Raw genomic sequence first — 15,663 nt, forward strand, 5'->3', positions numbered from 1 at the left:
TACTTTCCCTGACTTCCCGAGTCAGCCATGGTTGCCTCACCCTCCCTGATCCATGCTGCTTTTGCCTCGGGATGAATTTTTACTGTGTCATCCGGATTACTCCCAGAAACCCAAGCCATCACTGTTCCACTGTCTTTCCTGCTCGGCTCTTCTCCCAGTCAATTCTCTCCAGCTTCTCCCTCATGTCTCTGTAGCTGCCTTTATTCAGCTGCAATACAGTTATATCTGATTCCATCTTCTCCCTCTCAAACTGCTGAGTAAATTCTATCATTTTATGATCCCTGCCTCCTCAGGGTTCATTCACGTTAACCTACCTTATCAAGTCTGCCTCATTGCACAACATTAAATCGAGAATTGCCTGTTCCCTAGTGGGGCTGAAAATGTGTTGCTGGAAAAGTACAGCAGGTCAGGCAGCATCCAAAGAACAGGACAATCGACGTTTCGGGCATCAGCCCTGCTCCACTGCAACCTTCTTCAAAAAGCCATTTCTAGAGATTCCACAAATTCATTTTCTTGCAATCCACTATCATCCTGATTTTCCCAGTCCCCCTGCATATTGAAATCCCCCCGGTCACTGTAACCTTACCTTCCTTACACACTTTTCCTATCTCCTCATGTAACTTATGCCCAAATCCTGACTATTGTTTGGAGCTCTGCAGATAACTCCCATTATGTTTTCTTTAACCTTTGCGGTTCCTCATCTCCACCCACACAGATTCTAAATCATCTGAGCCGATGTCATTTATTGCTGTTGACTTAATTGCATTTCTTACTGTTCAGGCAACCCCAGCCTCTCTGCCCACCTGCCTGCCTTTTCATTTGGATGTGCATTCTTGGATATTTAGCTCCCAGAATGCTTCAGCCTTATCTTTTGCACTGATGTGTTCAGCTCTTCCATCATTAATGATGGGAATATTTGTAGAACCTCCTTTTCTGGTGAGTTGTTCAATTGTCCACCAATATTCTCGACTGGATGTGGAATGAATGTAGACTTTAGATCTGATCTGTTGGTTGCTGCATCGCTCAGCTCTATCTGAAGGTGGGACCTGTCTCCAAAAGGACTGTGCAGTGGTCACTGACACTGTCATGAACTGTCTCATTTTCTTCTTCAATCCAATCAAGCGAGCTATTACATTATATTCCCTCAGTTTTCCGATCTTAATAAATATCCAATCAATTTCAGAGCAAAATGCTTTCAAAATATTGAATCAATTTATTGTTTAGATTCTAAAACTAATTTTCAAGTCATTGCCATGACAATAATTGCATAATAATTTAAATTACATTTGCTAACAAGTATATTGTGGTTCATATATTAATTTAATTTATTGACTCTTAGGACAAATAGTATAACATTTTCTTTTTTCAGAATTCTAACAGCAACTATTAAGTCATCAACATTACAATAATTACATAAAGCTTTAACTTATTCTGGCGAACAATTACAATGAATTTCATATTTGAAATAATCTAGTGTTCCCTTGTACCTATACACGAATATAAAAATCCATTTTCTTTCAGGTCATCACACGTACAAAAGAGTCAATGATTTCTGATACAACACTCTTTGTAAAAATCTGACTTTTTTCTCATTAAGAGTCATCGAGTCATAGAGACATACAACATGGAAACAGACCCTTCACTCCAAACCATCCATGCCGACCACATTTCCCAACACAATTTAATCCCACCATATCCCTCCAAACTCTTCCTACTCCTTTTCCAATCCAAATGCCTCTTAAATGTTGCAATTGTACCAGCCTTCACCACTTCCTCTGGCACCTCATTCTATACACTTACGACCCTCTGTGTGAAAAACTTGCCCTATAGGTCTCTTTTATGTCTTCCCCTCTCAACCTAAACCTCCCCTCTTTAGTTCTGGACTCCCTGATGCCAGGGAAAAGACTTTGCCTATTTGCCCTATCCATGACCCTCATAATTTTGTTAATCACTATATGGTCACCCCTCAGCCTCCAATGCTCCAGGGAAAACAGCCCCAGACTGTTCAGTCATTCCCTGCAGTTCAAATCCTCCAACCCTGGCAACATCCTTGTTAGTCTTTTCTGAATTCTTTCAAGTTTCACAACTTCTTTCCGGTAGGTAGGAGGCCAGAATTGCACGAAATATTCCAACAGTGGCCTAACCACTGTCCTGTACAGCCACAACATGACCTCCTGACTTCTGTACTCAATACCAATAAAGAAAAGCATACCAAACACCTTCTTCACTATCCTATCTACCTGCGACTCCACTTTCAAGGAGCTATGAACCTGCATTCCAAGGTCTCTTTGTTCAGCAAAGCTCCCGAGGTCCTTACCACTAAGTGTATAAGTCCTGCTAAGATTTGTTTTCCCAAAATGCAGCACCTCGCATTTATCTGAATTAAACTCCATCTGCCATTTCTCAGCCTATTGGTCCATCTGGTCCAGATCCTGTTGTAATGTGAGGTAGCCCTCTTTGCTCTCCAGTACACCTCCAATTTTGGTGTCATCTGCAAACTTACTGACTGTACCTCTTATGCTCGCATCCAAGTCATTTATATAAATGACAAAATGTAGGGGACCCATCACTGATCCTTGTGGCACTCCACTGGTCACAGGCATCCAGTCTGAAAAACAACCCTCCACCCCAACCCTCTGTCTTCTACCTTTGAGCCAGTTCTGTATCCAAATGGCTAGTTCTCCCCATATTCCGTGAGATCTAACCTTACTAATCAGTCTCCCATGGGAAGAACGCCTTACTGAAGTCCATATAAATCACATCTACTGCTCTGCCAAAATCAAGCCTCTTTGTTACTTCCTCAAAAAACTCCAGCAAGTTTGTGAGATATGATTTCCCACGCACATAGCCATGATGACTATCCATGATCAGTGCTTGGCTTTCCAAATACATGTACGTTCGGTCTCTCAGGATTTGCTTCAACAACTTGCCCACCACCGAGGTCAGGCTCACTGGTCTATTGTTCCCTGGCTTGTCCTTACTGCCCTTCTTGCCCTAACGTTGGCACCACATTAGCCAAAGTCCAGTCTTCCGGCGCCTCACCTGTGACTATCGATGATACAATTATCTCAGCAAGAGGCCCAACAATCACTTCTCTAGTTTCCTGCAGAGTTCTCGGATACACCAGATCTGTTCCTGGGGATTTATCCACCTTCACTCGTTTCAAGACATCCAGGGTTTCCTTCTCTGTAATCTGGACATTTTGCAAGATATCACCATCTATTTCCCTACAGTCTATATCTTCCATATCCTTTTCCACATTAAATACTGATGCAAAATATTCATTTAGTATCTCCCCCATTTTCTGCGGCTCCACGCAAAGGCCGCCATTTGAATGACCTTGGTAACTTCAAATTTATTAATTTTGAAAACCTTAATTACTTTTCCCTGCAATAATTCCTGTTTATGTCCACACATAGCTTAGTCAATTAGCAAGGTGAGATTTATCATTATTCTAATGTTCGCTAATAGAGGTTTGAAAATCTATTTGTTGCTAATATGTAATAACTGTTCAGTTCAGTACATAGAACATCGAACAGTACAACACAGTACAGGACATTTGGTCCATGATGTTGTGCTAACCTTTTATCCTCTTCTAAGATCAAACTAACCTCCATTCCTTTCATTTTACTATCATTCATGTACGTAGCCACGAGTTACTTAGATATACTTACTGTATCTGACTCTACTACCACTGCTGGGAGTACATTCCGCACACTCATCACTCTGTAATAAGAACCTACCTCTGACATCTCCACTAAGCATGCCTCCATTCACTTTAAAATTATGCCCCCTTATGATAGTCATTTCCACCTGCGAAAAAGAGTCTCTGGTTGTTCACTCGATCTGAGCCTCTCATCACTCTATCTAAGCCTGTCGGTCAAGTTGCCTCTCATCCTGCTTTGCTCCAATGAGAGAAGCCCTAGCTCCTTCAACCTTTCTTCAGAAGACGTGCCCTCCAGTTCGGGCAGCATCCTGGTAAACCTCTTCTGCACCCTCTCTAACGCTTCCACACCCTTCTTGCAATGTGGTGACCAGATCCGAACACAATATTCCAAGTATGATTGAATCAGGGCTTTATAAACCTGCATCATAACCTCGCAGGTCTTAAATACTGCACCCACTAATGAAATCCAAAACACCATGTGCCTTCTTACCAACCCTCTCACCTTGGGTGGCAACTTTGAGGGATCGATGGACATGGACTCCAAGATCCCTCTGTTCCTCCACACTACCAAAAATTCTACATTTAACTCAATAGTCTGCATTCAAATTCAAAATTTGAAAATGAATCTCTTCACACTTTTCCAGGTTGAACTCAATCTCCGACTTCTCAGCTCAGATCAATGTCAATGTCCCGTTAAAATCTTGAAACACAGTTTAAAAGACAAATCAAATGAGTCCTAGATGAGTGTTCGCTACAAATAAACCAATGGAAGGTACGTAGAATTCAGGAAGAGCTGACCTATTTGAATGATTAAACAATTCCTTCTAGAAAACACAGTAACTCTAAATCTTTCTTACAATTCAGTAATCCTGCAACTAGATTATACTTCTCAGTTTACATATCTTAATGAATATCTAATTAATGTCTGTGTAAACTGCTGGAAAATGTTTAATCATTTCATTAGTTAAAACGCCACCGTTAATTATCACATCGCTGTCACAATAAGTGAACTCGATTTTAATTATTGACTGAGGTCAAGTGACCTGTGGCCCGAAATTGAATGTTTGAAATTCACCGACAGCCACAGAAATCTGATCGAAAAGAAACCTGCTCAAATGAAATCAAACAGAGCCAGCATCATTCAGCTCCAGAAAAGAGGTCACAAAAGTTCCGGGGATCCAGTGACAACCAGCCTGAGAGTTGTGTATTCGAGAGGTTGAACCAGATTTTCTGGCATCTTGGCTTCCAGCCAGTTCCTGAGCATAGCACGCCTCTCATGGGAAGGAAAACAGTGAAGGATGTTTGTACCAACCCACTGGATGGATCGAATACAGCTCATGATCATCCTCAAAATTTTGTCACAAGATTATTAATAATTTGCCAAATCATGCAAAATAGCCCAATGCTACTGAAATCAAATTACTCTTAATCACTGCACATAAAACCAAACGATGGTCTTCAAGGTCACCTAATCACTGTTCACTGAATATCTCTTTGTAATAATCTTATTTTTCCCAGGATGAATAACCACAACAAACATCACCATAACACCCCATCCAAAGATATGCAATAGGCACCTTCTTATAATTTACACACATCTTTCTCTGACCAATAATCACCCTTCATCATTAATAGATGAGCAAGCTAATACTGACATTTATTGAGATGAAGAAATTCCTGAATATTACTAATGTTTGTGATAGGTTTCTCGACTATTCATCACAGCAAAAGTGTAATTATGGCTCACTGTATTTGTAGCTGCAAGCATTTGCGCATAACCGATTATACATTTTTTCAGAGAAATTTTGAAAATAATTGTGCGACAAATACTGTTGCCTATTTTTTGCTGTGATACCCACATTCCTTATCTATTTATTCTCTTCCCAACTCTGACTCAAATTTGTAAATATTGATGATATGAAAAATTCCATGAAATTATTCTTTTTGGGAAGAAATGTAAAGCAAGAAATTCTTGAATAACTGAGAATTATGAATGACAAAACAATGATAATTAATAATCACTGAATGTCTAATATGTTTTTTGTCAATCTACCAAAAAAGCAATTTAATCTTCATGTCTCTGATCTCAATAAAAAGTCTAATCAACATTAGAGCAAAATAATTTTAAAATATCGAATCACTTAATTTGCCAGAGTACTAAAATTAATTGTAAATTCATTGTCACTCCATTAACCAGACGGTAATTCAGTTAAATCTTTGTGACAAGCATCGTGAGATTCCCATTTTAGTTTAATATGTTATTTCTTACAATGAAAAATGTAGTCATTCTATCCAGGTTAAAACATCCACAAACCAACCAATGAAACAACCAAGCATTCATAGTAAATATGTTATCTCTTCTTGATGTGAAAACACAAAGTAATCATGGAATTAATATGAAACCTTAAGTCATGTCAGATTGCTATTCTACCCTAATAATTACTGTTCATGTCTACACTTTACACAGTTGCACAGTAAAATCAGATTTCTCACCAATTTAATGTTTGACATTAACTGTTTTTCAGACTAATTGTTGCTTATATCCAATATTTAATAATAGTTCAATCCAGTACATTCATCCCAAAGTGTAGTATCATGTTTCCATACATTGACTTGTGTAAACACATTGCACTGTACAGTTTTGCAATCATAGCAAATGCTGATTTTTATTGTAATAGTGCAATGCTAGTTGATTTTTAGTTCAATAATGGAATTCGTGTTGATGTTTATTTTAATCCTGTTTCATTTGCTTTGATTATATTTCAATTCCATACGAACATGCATTTTAATTTAAATGATTACACTAAAAGCTACATTGTGTTTCTTGCTAAAAAAAAATTTAAAGTTCCCATTCCACTTTCTTTTGTGAGAAATGAAGTTACCTACATCTCTTGTTCAGGTCAACAAACACAATAACTTTTGAATTCTTGAAAGTTGTACCCCTTTTTTTTTAAAAAAAAAGGAAAGTATCTTTTAGCTGAAATATCACGTCAAGAGATTTTTTGCTTTTTCAGATCATGTGCCCTGCAGAAGTGTTTTTATGTTCAATTTGTTACAACAAACAGCTGCTTTGGAACTGTTGATTTTGTTTTAATGTTTATTACAACATTACTTATTAATGTTCAATAATCACAAAATCATGCAAATTGATTTTCTATCAAATGTCATTGACTGTATCTTGTGGTCACTCAGATATTCACTTTCTTTACCAATAATTTTCTTCCAAATTCAGGTACTAATGTTTCAACATTGATCAGGATAAAATCACATAAATTAAAAATACATGTTTCTACAATTAATTGAATTGAATGAAATGCATTACTGTATTTTTTGCGAGAAATGAAGTTACCTACATCACTTGTTTAGTTCAACAAACACAATAACTTTTGAATTGTATTGTCTGCATTTTTCATCAAAAATAAATTATTTTCAATAATAACTGAATGGCTCATTTATTGTTCCCAGTCCATCAATCTCGCGACTATATTTCAGTTTTCAGTTTACTGAGCATAATGAACGTCTAATCAACATCAGAGCAAAGTGTTTTTAAAATATTGAATTGATTTATTTGTTCAGATTACAGCATTTATTTTGAATTCATTAGCCTTATAATAATTGCAGAATAATTTGTTTGTGTTTCTAACGTGATCCACATTTTAATTTAATGTATTGTTTAATTTAATCCACTGTAACAATATTGTTGTTTTCAGGTCAACTATCCCACAATGGAACCAGTGATTTTGCATCCAACATATTTTGAAAGTATCTGACTTTTACTGATTTGAATGATCGCATTAATCTCAGCCGTAGAAATTCAGGGAACTGCAATTACATTTCACTGCAATAATTCTTGTTCATGTCTACACATTGCGCAGTCACATTGCAAAATAAAATTGCTCCTTCTTCTAAGTGCGTAGATAGATTTTCAAAATTCTAATTTCTAATAATTGTTCAGTTCAGTAAGGGGTATAAATGTGCAATAATGGCTCAGTGCAAGAACTGTTGTGAAGATATTGCAGTGTACAATCTCACAATCATTGTAAAGGTCAATTTCTGCTTTAACCATGGAAACATAGTTGAATTGATTTAATTATATTTCACTTCAATGTTCATATTCATTGTGTTTTTAATCACAATAAGAGTGAACTATTTTACATGACAAAATTAAAATTCATTCCACTTTATTTCTGGACACAAAACAGAATTAACACACGCTCGTTCTCTCCTTTACCAATCACAGTCAACTTTTGAATTGTAGAATGGTAGATTGGCACATCCCAGAAACAGCCCATTCAGCCCAACTTGGCATGCTGGCCAGGTTTCCTAAACTAAACTCGTCCCATTTTCCTGTGTTTGTTCCATACCCCTCTGGATGTTTTCTATCCATGTAACTGTCCAAAAGTCGTTTACATGTTGTAATTGTACCAGCCGCTGCCCCTTCCTCTCACAGCTCATCCCATATGTGCCAAACATATTGTACGAATAAAATTGCCCGTCAGATCCCTCTTCGATCTTTCCCCTCTCAATTTAAATATTATTTACACTGTAGAATCTTTAATACTGCAAAGTTGATAGGTATTTAGAAGCAGCATAATCCCCTTTATATTTTAATCAGTGACCTAAAGCCAATAAAGTGCAGATATTGTGGTCATAGCAATGAACAACAGATACAAGTTGAGGAAATGTTGGATTGAAAAGCAATTCAATAGACACCTAGATATGTTCTAACCAACTCACAGAGGTGCTTTGACACATCCTAGGATTATGTGGGAAGCAAGAGAGGAAATTGCAGTACCGTTGGCAATGATCTTCTCGTCTTCACTGGCAACGGGGGTGGTACCAGGGGACTGGAGAGTAGCGAATGTTGTGCCCCTGTTCAAAAAAGGGAATAGGGATAACCCCGGGAATTACAGGCCAGTTAGTCTTACTTCTGTGGTAGGCAAAGTAATGGAAAGGGTACTGAGGGATAGGATTTACGAGTATCTGGAACGGCACTGCTTGATTAGGGACAGCCAGCACGGATTTGTGAAGGGTAGGTCTTGCCTTACAAGTCTTATTGAATTCTTCGAGGAGGTGACCAAGCATGTGGATGAGGGTAGAGCAGTGGATGTAGTGTACATGGATTTTAGTAAGGCATTTGATAAGGTTCCCCATGGTAGGCTTATGCGGAAAGTCAGGAGGCATGGGATAGAGGGAAATTTGGCCAATTGGATAGAAAACTGGCTAACCGGTCGAAGTCAGAGAGTGGTAGTAGATGGTAAATATTCAGCATGGAGTCCAGTTACAAGTGGAGTTCCGCAGGGATCAGTTCTGGGTCCTCTGCTGTTTGTAATTTTTATTAATGACTTAGATGAGGGAGTCGAAGGGTGGGTCAGTAAATTTGCAGATGATACAAAGATAGGTGGAGTTGTGGACAGTGAGGAGGGCTGTTGTCGGCTGCAGAGGGACTTAGATATGATGCAGAGCTGGGCTGAGGAGTGGCAGATGGAGTTCAACCCTGCCAAGTGTGAAGTTGTCCATTTTGGAAGAACAAATAAGAATGCGGAATACAGGGTTAATAGTAGGGTTCTTGGTCAGGTGGAGGAACAGAGGGATCTTGGGGTCTATGTACATAGATCTTTGAAGGTTGCCACTCAGGTGAATAGAGTTTGTAAGAAGGCCTATGGAGTATTATCGTTCATTAGCAGAGGGATTGAATTCAAGAGTCGTGAGGTGATGTTGCAGCTGTACAGGACTTTGGTTAGGCCACATTTGGAGTACTGTGTGCAGTTCTGGTCGCCTCACTTTAGGAAAGATGTGGAAGCTTTGGAGAGGGTGCAGAGAAGATTTACCAGGATGTTGCCTGGAATGGAGAGTAGGTCGTACGAGGATAGGTTGAGAGTTCTCGGCCTTTTCTCGTTGGAATGGCGAAGGATGAGGGGTGACTTGATAGAGGTTTATAAGATGATCAGAGGAATAGATAGAGTAGACAGTCAGAAACTTTTTCCCCGGGTACAACAGAGTGTTACAAGGGGACATAAATTTAAGGTGAAGGGTGGAAGGTATAGGGGAGATGTCAGGGGTGGGTTCTTCACCCAGAGAGTGGTGGGGGCATGGAATGCGCTGCCCGTGGGAGTGGTAGAGTCAGATTCATTGGCGACCTTTAAGCGGCATTTGGATAGGTACATGGATGGGTGCTTAATCTAGGATAGAAGTTCGGCACAACATCGTGGGCCGAAGGGCCTGTTCTGTGCTGTATTGTTCTATGTTCTATGTTCTATGTTCTATCTCTGTTGAAGGTGGGAATTCAACCCATGCCTCCTGGTGTATTAGTACAGACATTACCAGAGCGCTCAATAATGTTCCCATGCAGGATGGGCAGGACTATAATCATATACTTACTATGGTTACTCAATGGGAAACTGCTCAGATATTTATTGTGATAATTGGACTAGGATTGTATTAGACAGTTCAGTGTGTAATGGACCAATTAAAATAATTAGTAATTTCTAATACTGATGGACCGAAGCGACATTGATCTCAATGAAATAAAAATGTCACGATAGTCAAATAATTCGATATGTTTGAAACAATTATTCATATACAGAAATTAAAATTAAACTGCTTTGTAATGCATATGAATTGGAAATAAAGAATTAGTCATTCAATGTGACTACTCAGCGAAAGACAACTTCCCTCATTTTCACAAAATTGTGATTTCTAAGAATTCAAGTTTTACTGTAATAGAACAAACATTTCGGGTGTAGGTTTGCTCGCTGATTTTTAGGTTTGATATCCAGACGTTTCATTACCTGGCTAGGTAACATCATCAGTGGCGACCTCCAAGTGAAGCGAAGCTGTTGTCTCCTGCTTTCTATTTATATCTTTCTCCTGGATGGGGTTCCTGGGGTTTGTGGTGATTTCATTTCCTGTTCGTTTTCTGCGTGGTTGATCGATGGCATCTAGATCCATGTGTGTGCTTATGGCGTTGTGGTTGGAGTGCTTAGCCTATCCCAGGATAGATGTGTTGATCCAGTCGAAATGGTGTTTTTTTTTCATCCGTGTAAAAAAAAAAATACATTTCAACTGGGACAACACATCTATCCTGGGATAGGCTAAGCAAAGACATGCCAGAGAATTCCTAGAGGCCTGACACACCAACCACAACGCCATAAACAAGCACAGAGATCTGGATGCCATCTGTCAACCCCGCAGAAAACGAACACGAAATGACATCACCACAAAACCCAGCTATCCCACCAAGGAGAAAGATATAAATAGAAAGCAGGAGACAACAGCTTCGCTTCACTTGGAGGTTGCCACTGATGATGTTACCTAGGCAGGTAATGAAACGTCTGGATATCAAACCTACAGCTCAGCGAGCAAACCTACACCCTAAACCTCAACCTGAGGTATAAACCGTCACAATCCTTGCGAGAACAAACAATTGTTAATTCTGTTTTGCGTATGGAAGAAATACATGAAATTGAATTGATATTTAGCATGAAAACAGTTAGCTCTTATTGTAATAATCAGAAAACAGAAATGTTGGCATTGAAATGAAAAACTATCAGGACAAGAATGCAAAAAACGGTGGCTACTGGAAATCAGAAACAAAATCAGAAATTGCTGGAAAATAGTTCAGCAGATCTGGCAGCATTTGTGAAGAGAAATCAGAGTTAATGCTTTGGGTCCAGTGACCCATCTTCAGAATGCATTTTTGCTCACAGTCAGTTCAATCCAACTAAGCTTCCACACTTCAAACTATTTTTGGTAAGATTAAAAGATTGTAGAGTGCAATACGTTTTGCATCAGTTGATGTACTGAGCCGTAATTCCTCATCTAAAGTTGGAGATATTAGATTTCAACAATGATTACCGGTTTGTTAATTGCAATAATTAGTTTTAAAATGGGTGATAGCAAATTTAAGAATGATGAGAAAACCCTTATTGCAATGTAATTGTGCAATATGTTGGAAAGAACTGAAATATTTATGTGAAAAATAGTTAGCCACTTCTTAATTGACAAGTCTGATTAATATTCCTTCCATTAATATGAGAATTCAAATGAAAGAAAACGAGATAGTTATTATGAATTTTGGATGAGAAACCATTGGTGGATTGCAGGTCTGTTGACCTGAAAAGAAAGTTAATATTTCATTATGATACTTGCAATCAGAAATAATGGATTAAACTGAAATGTGAATCGCCTGATGCTCATTACTAAGATTAAAATACATTATGGTGTGGTAATTGAAATGACAATAAACTAACAATTAATGTTAGAACTCAACACTTAAAATGATTCAATATTTTCAAAGCTCTTTTTTTACTCGGTATTCATTAAGATCAGAAAACTGAGAATTAAAATATTGGGTTAATTTAAAAACAAAAATAGACCTTCAGAGATTATTCATCAGCATTGTTCTGTCATTGAAAAACCGCATTTATTCAAGAATTCTGCATTTCTTTCATTTTCTGTCTTTTTTTCCAAAGGGATCTGTACTGAAACTTTTCCGTTTGTGATAAAAATGTATATAAGTGACATGGATTAAAATCGAATTGAGTGAGTTAATAGGTTTGCAGGCATTACAAAGTTCAGTGGAGTTGTGGATAATGTAGAAGGTTGTCAAGGAATACTGCAGGATAAAAGATAAATTGCAGATATGGGCAGAGAAATTAAAGGTGAAGTTTAATCCATATAAGTGTGAGGTGTTTCACTTTGGTAGATCTAATACTAAGGAAAAGTGTATAATGGCAGGACCCTGAACAGCTTTGTTGTTCAAAGTGATCTTGGCGTTCAAGACCATGGCTCCCTGAAAATGACCATGCAATTAGATAGGGTGGTAAGGAAGGCAAATGGCATGCTTGTCTTTATTGGTCACGGAACTGGTTACAAGAGTCAGGAAGTCATGTTGTAACCAAAGTCATGTTATAAGACTTTGGTTAAGGCATACTTAAATGATTGTATTCATATCTGTTCGCCACATTCCAAGACGGGTATGGAGGCTTTGGAGAAGGTACAGAGAGCAGTTACCCGTGCTGTCTGGATTTGGAGAGGCGAGAAAAACTCATTCTGCCTTTTTGTGGAGTGGCAGAGGCTGGGGGAAGACTTTATGTAAGTCTATGCAATCATGAGATACATAGATAGGGTTGACACTGTGAATGTTTTTCCCAGAGTTGAAACGTCAAAACTATGTGACTTGCGTTTAAGGTTAGGGGAGACAGTTCAAGGGGCAATTTGTTTTTTTACACGGGAGTGGGGGTAGGTGTCTGGAATGAACTTCCAGAGATGGTGGGAGAGGCAGATGCATTAAGGCTCTTTACTGTTCATTTAGATAATTTGGGAGAATATGGACCAAGGGTCGGCAGATGCAGTGAGTTTCTTTTGCATTATGTTCAGCACAACGTTATGGGCCAAATGACCTATTCCTGTGCTGCACAGATCATTGAGAGACAACTAATGTCTCACTCATATGACATTTAATCTAATCAATATTAATCACTGGTGTCAGAAATACGAATAAAGTAAGTAGAGAATGAACTTAACTATAATCAAAAGATATAGTCAATGACATTTACAGAGGATTTTTTTTATATTTGTTCTGAATTGTCAGATTAATAACTTTGGTGGAGATGTATTGAAATGTTTACAGTTACAGATGTGCTGAGCCAAAATTACCCTTTTTATACTGAAGATTGAACTAGAAACATCTTAGAAAGCTTGGAAATATTCAGTAAGGTGAGATTCCTACATCAGTTTAATCCATTATTTCTTAGTGCCGATACTGTAATAAAAAAAAACCGTTCAGGTCTACACGAAAAAGCATTGATTTTCCATCCAATGCTCATTGGAAATATTTGAATGCTACTCATTTCTACAAGAAACGTAATCACAACCTGATCAATTATGAGATATCTAATGGCATTTCACCAATAATTACTGTTTATTTCGACACATTGCTCATTCAAATAGCAATGTGAGATTTCTCATTAATATTCAGTTCACTGACAGTATAATAATAATTTTGTTATTGCTAATATCTAACCATTGCCTATCCAAATGGAGTATGAAATTGGAATTATGGCTCAGTACGTCAACTGGTGGAAATAAATTGCAGTGTTCACTCCCCCAATTATTGTGAATATCAATGTGTATTTTAATTTGGTTTGATTATATTGTTCTTCAACGCCAAGATTTATTGTATTTCTGTTCACAGTAAGATTTAAATAATTTAAAGCTAAAATAAATTTCAAATTTGTGACATTTTGTGTAAACAAGAAAAAAGGATTTTACAGCTGTTTGCTCTTTCCTTTATCAATCAGAGTGAATATGGAATTGTTGGAAGTTATACGTTTGTGGAAGGAGGGCAAGTTCTCTGCAGCTGAATAATCACAGTGAATAACATTTTCTTCAGATTGCGTCCTCCTGCTAAATGTTCTAATGATCTTTCTATTATAAGAAAAAAAACACTTTAAACATTTACAGCAGTTGTTTTTTTTATGAATTTACAATAAGTGCATGATGTGTCTATTATCTTTCTCTCAATTATCATAATCTTAATTTTTAAGTAAGAGCATATGTGATAAGTTCCATCATTATTGTGAATTGCCATTTCATTCTCAGTCGATTACACAGAAACAGTCTAATTAATTACCAGCCCAGTTATCGGAATGAACACTGGTTCGTTTGCATTTGAGTAATCCCAATCGATTATAATCCCACCCTTCCTTGGTGGGAAGATAACGAAAGGAACTTGTGGAGCTCTACTAGTGTCTCTCTCCTAGGAGAATCAAAGTAATCACAACCTGATAAATTATGAGATATCTAATGCCATTTCACCAATAATTACTGTTGGAGGTGTGAGTTCATCTTGAACAGAGATGCATCAGAGCAGCTTAGAATGGTGATTAGAATATAACTAAGCGGAGTTTGCATTGTTTTTAAATCCAGTTTTGGATCTGCTTCTGTCTGTGATTCATTCTAATAATCTCACATCTGCAATCTTTTATCTGCAGGTTATTAATAAAAGGATGTATCACATTGCATTGTCTCTAAATTTTAAGTTTGAGGACTTAGTAGTTTTCAAAATTTAATATATCTAAGAAATGAAATTCATTTGATTTTAAATTCAAAATACCTTGCTACATCCAATTATTATGCATATGGTGGACAACAGGATTTTAATTCCAATCAGATCATGAATGCCCAAACATTGTTTATTCTGTGAACTTAATTCTGCAGAAGAGATTCAATAAACATTTAGTACACCAGTATTGTATATTTGAACACCTCACATGTACTTATCCTTATTTTCTAGTCCAAGCAAGATGAAAAAAAAGTTCGATTTTTCTTCAGTAAAATGAAGCAAATGCCACTTGCTAGTACCCTTCAGTTCTTCAGATTACCTTTATTATACAATACAATGTTGTAATTCATCTCATTATTGCTATGTCTTTTATTAAGTTTAATTTCTACTTAATGTTCAATTGATGAACTGCCTGAGAGTTCGGTTTATTTTTCCAATGGCCGAGTCAAATTGATTGTAAAGATGAAATGCTTTGAAAATCGATTTTGCATATATCTCACTTATCACATGTGGTTTTTCAGTTTGTTTCACGAAGTTAAAAAATCACACAACACCTGGTTATAGTCCAGCAGGTTTATTTGGAAGCATTGGTTTACCTGGCGCTGTCTGTGCATCAGATCACCCGATACAGAGGCAGCACCTTGAAAACTAGTGATTCCAAACAAACCTGTTGGACTATAACCTGCTGTTGTGTGATTTTGAACTTTGTCCACCCCGGTCCAACTCCGGCATCTCCAAATCATTGTTGCACAAAGGAATCCTCGTAATTTTATAAAGAAAATATGACATTAGTTAAGACTTTTAACACACGATTATTAATCCCTTCCGTTATTAGTAAAATATCTCAATGTAATTTTTAAAAAATGCTCACAGACACGGCGCATACAGTCACACAAAGTCTTCCTGGTCATCTAATTACTGCTCAGGA

The 15,663-nt window shown here is 37.5% G+C and overlaps 1 long non-coding RNA gene across 3 annotated transcripts in view; it reads left to right on the plus strand.

Annotated features, from left to right (window-relative positions):
* LOC140483972 (uncharacterized) overlaps positions 1-15,330 on the plus strand; it is a 33,941-nt gene extending 18,611 nt beyond the window's left edge. Inside the window, exons 6-7 of one of the 3 annotated variants that reach the window (XR_011962118.1) lie at positions 4,312-4,439; positions 4,749-7,707. This is a non-coding gene — a long non-coding RNA (uncharacterized lncRNA). Of the gene's footprint in view, positions 1-4,311; positions 4,440-4,748; positions 7,708-13,971 lie in introns of those variants that run through there. The other 2 variants (XR_011962120.1, XR_011962119.1) reach the window with 2 other exon arrangements.
* Positions 15,331-15,663: the final 333 nt, after the last annotated feature.

This window comes from Chiloscyllium punctatum, chromosome 12, assembly GCF_047496795.1.
Source record: "Chiloscyllium punctatum isolate Juve2018m chromosome 12, sChiPun1.3, whole genome shotgun sequence".
NCBI lineage: Eukaryota > Metazoa > Chordata > Chondrichthyes > Orectolobiformes > Hemiscylliidae > Chiloscyllium > Chiloscyllium punctatum.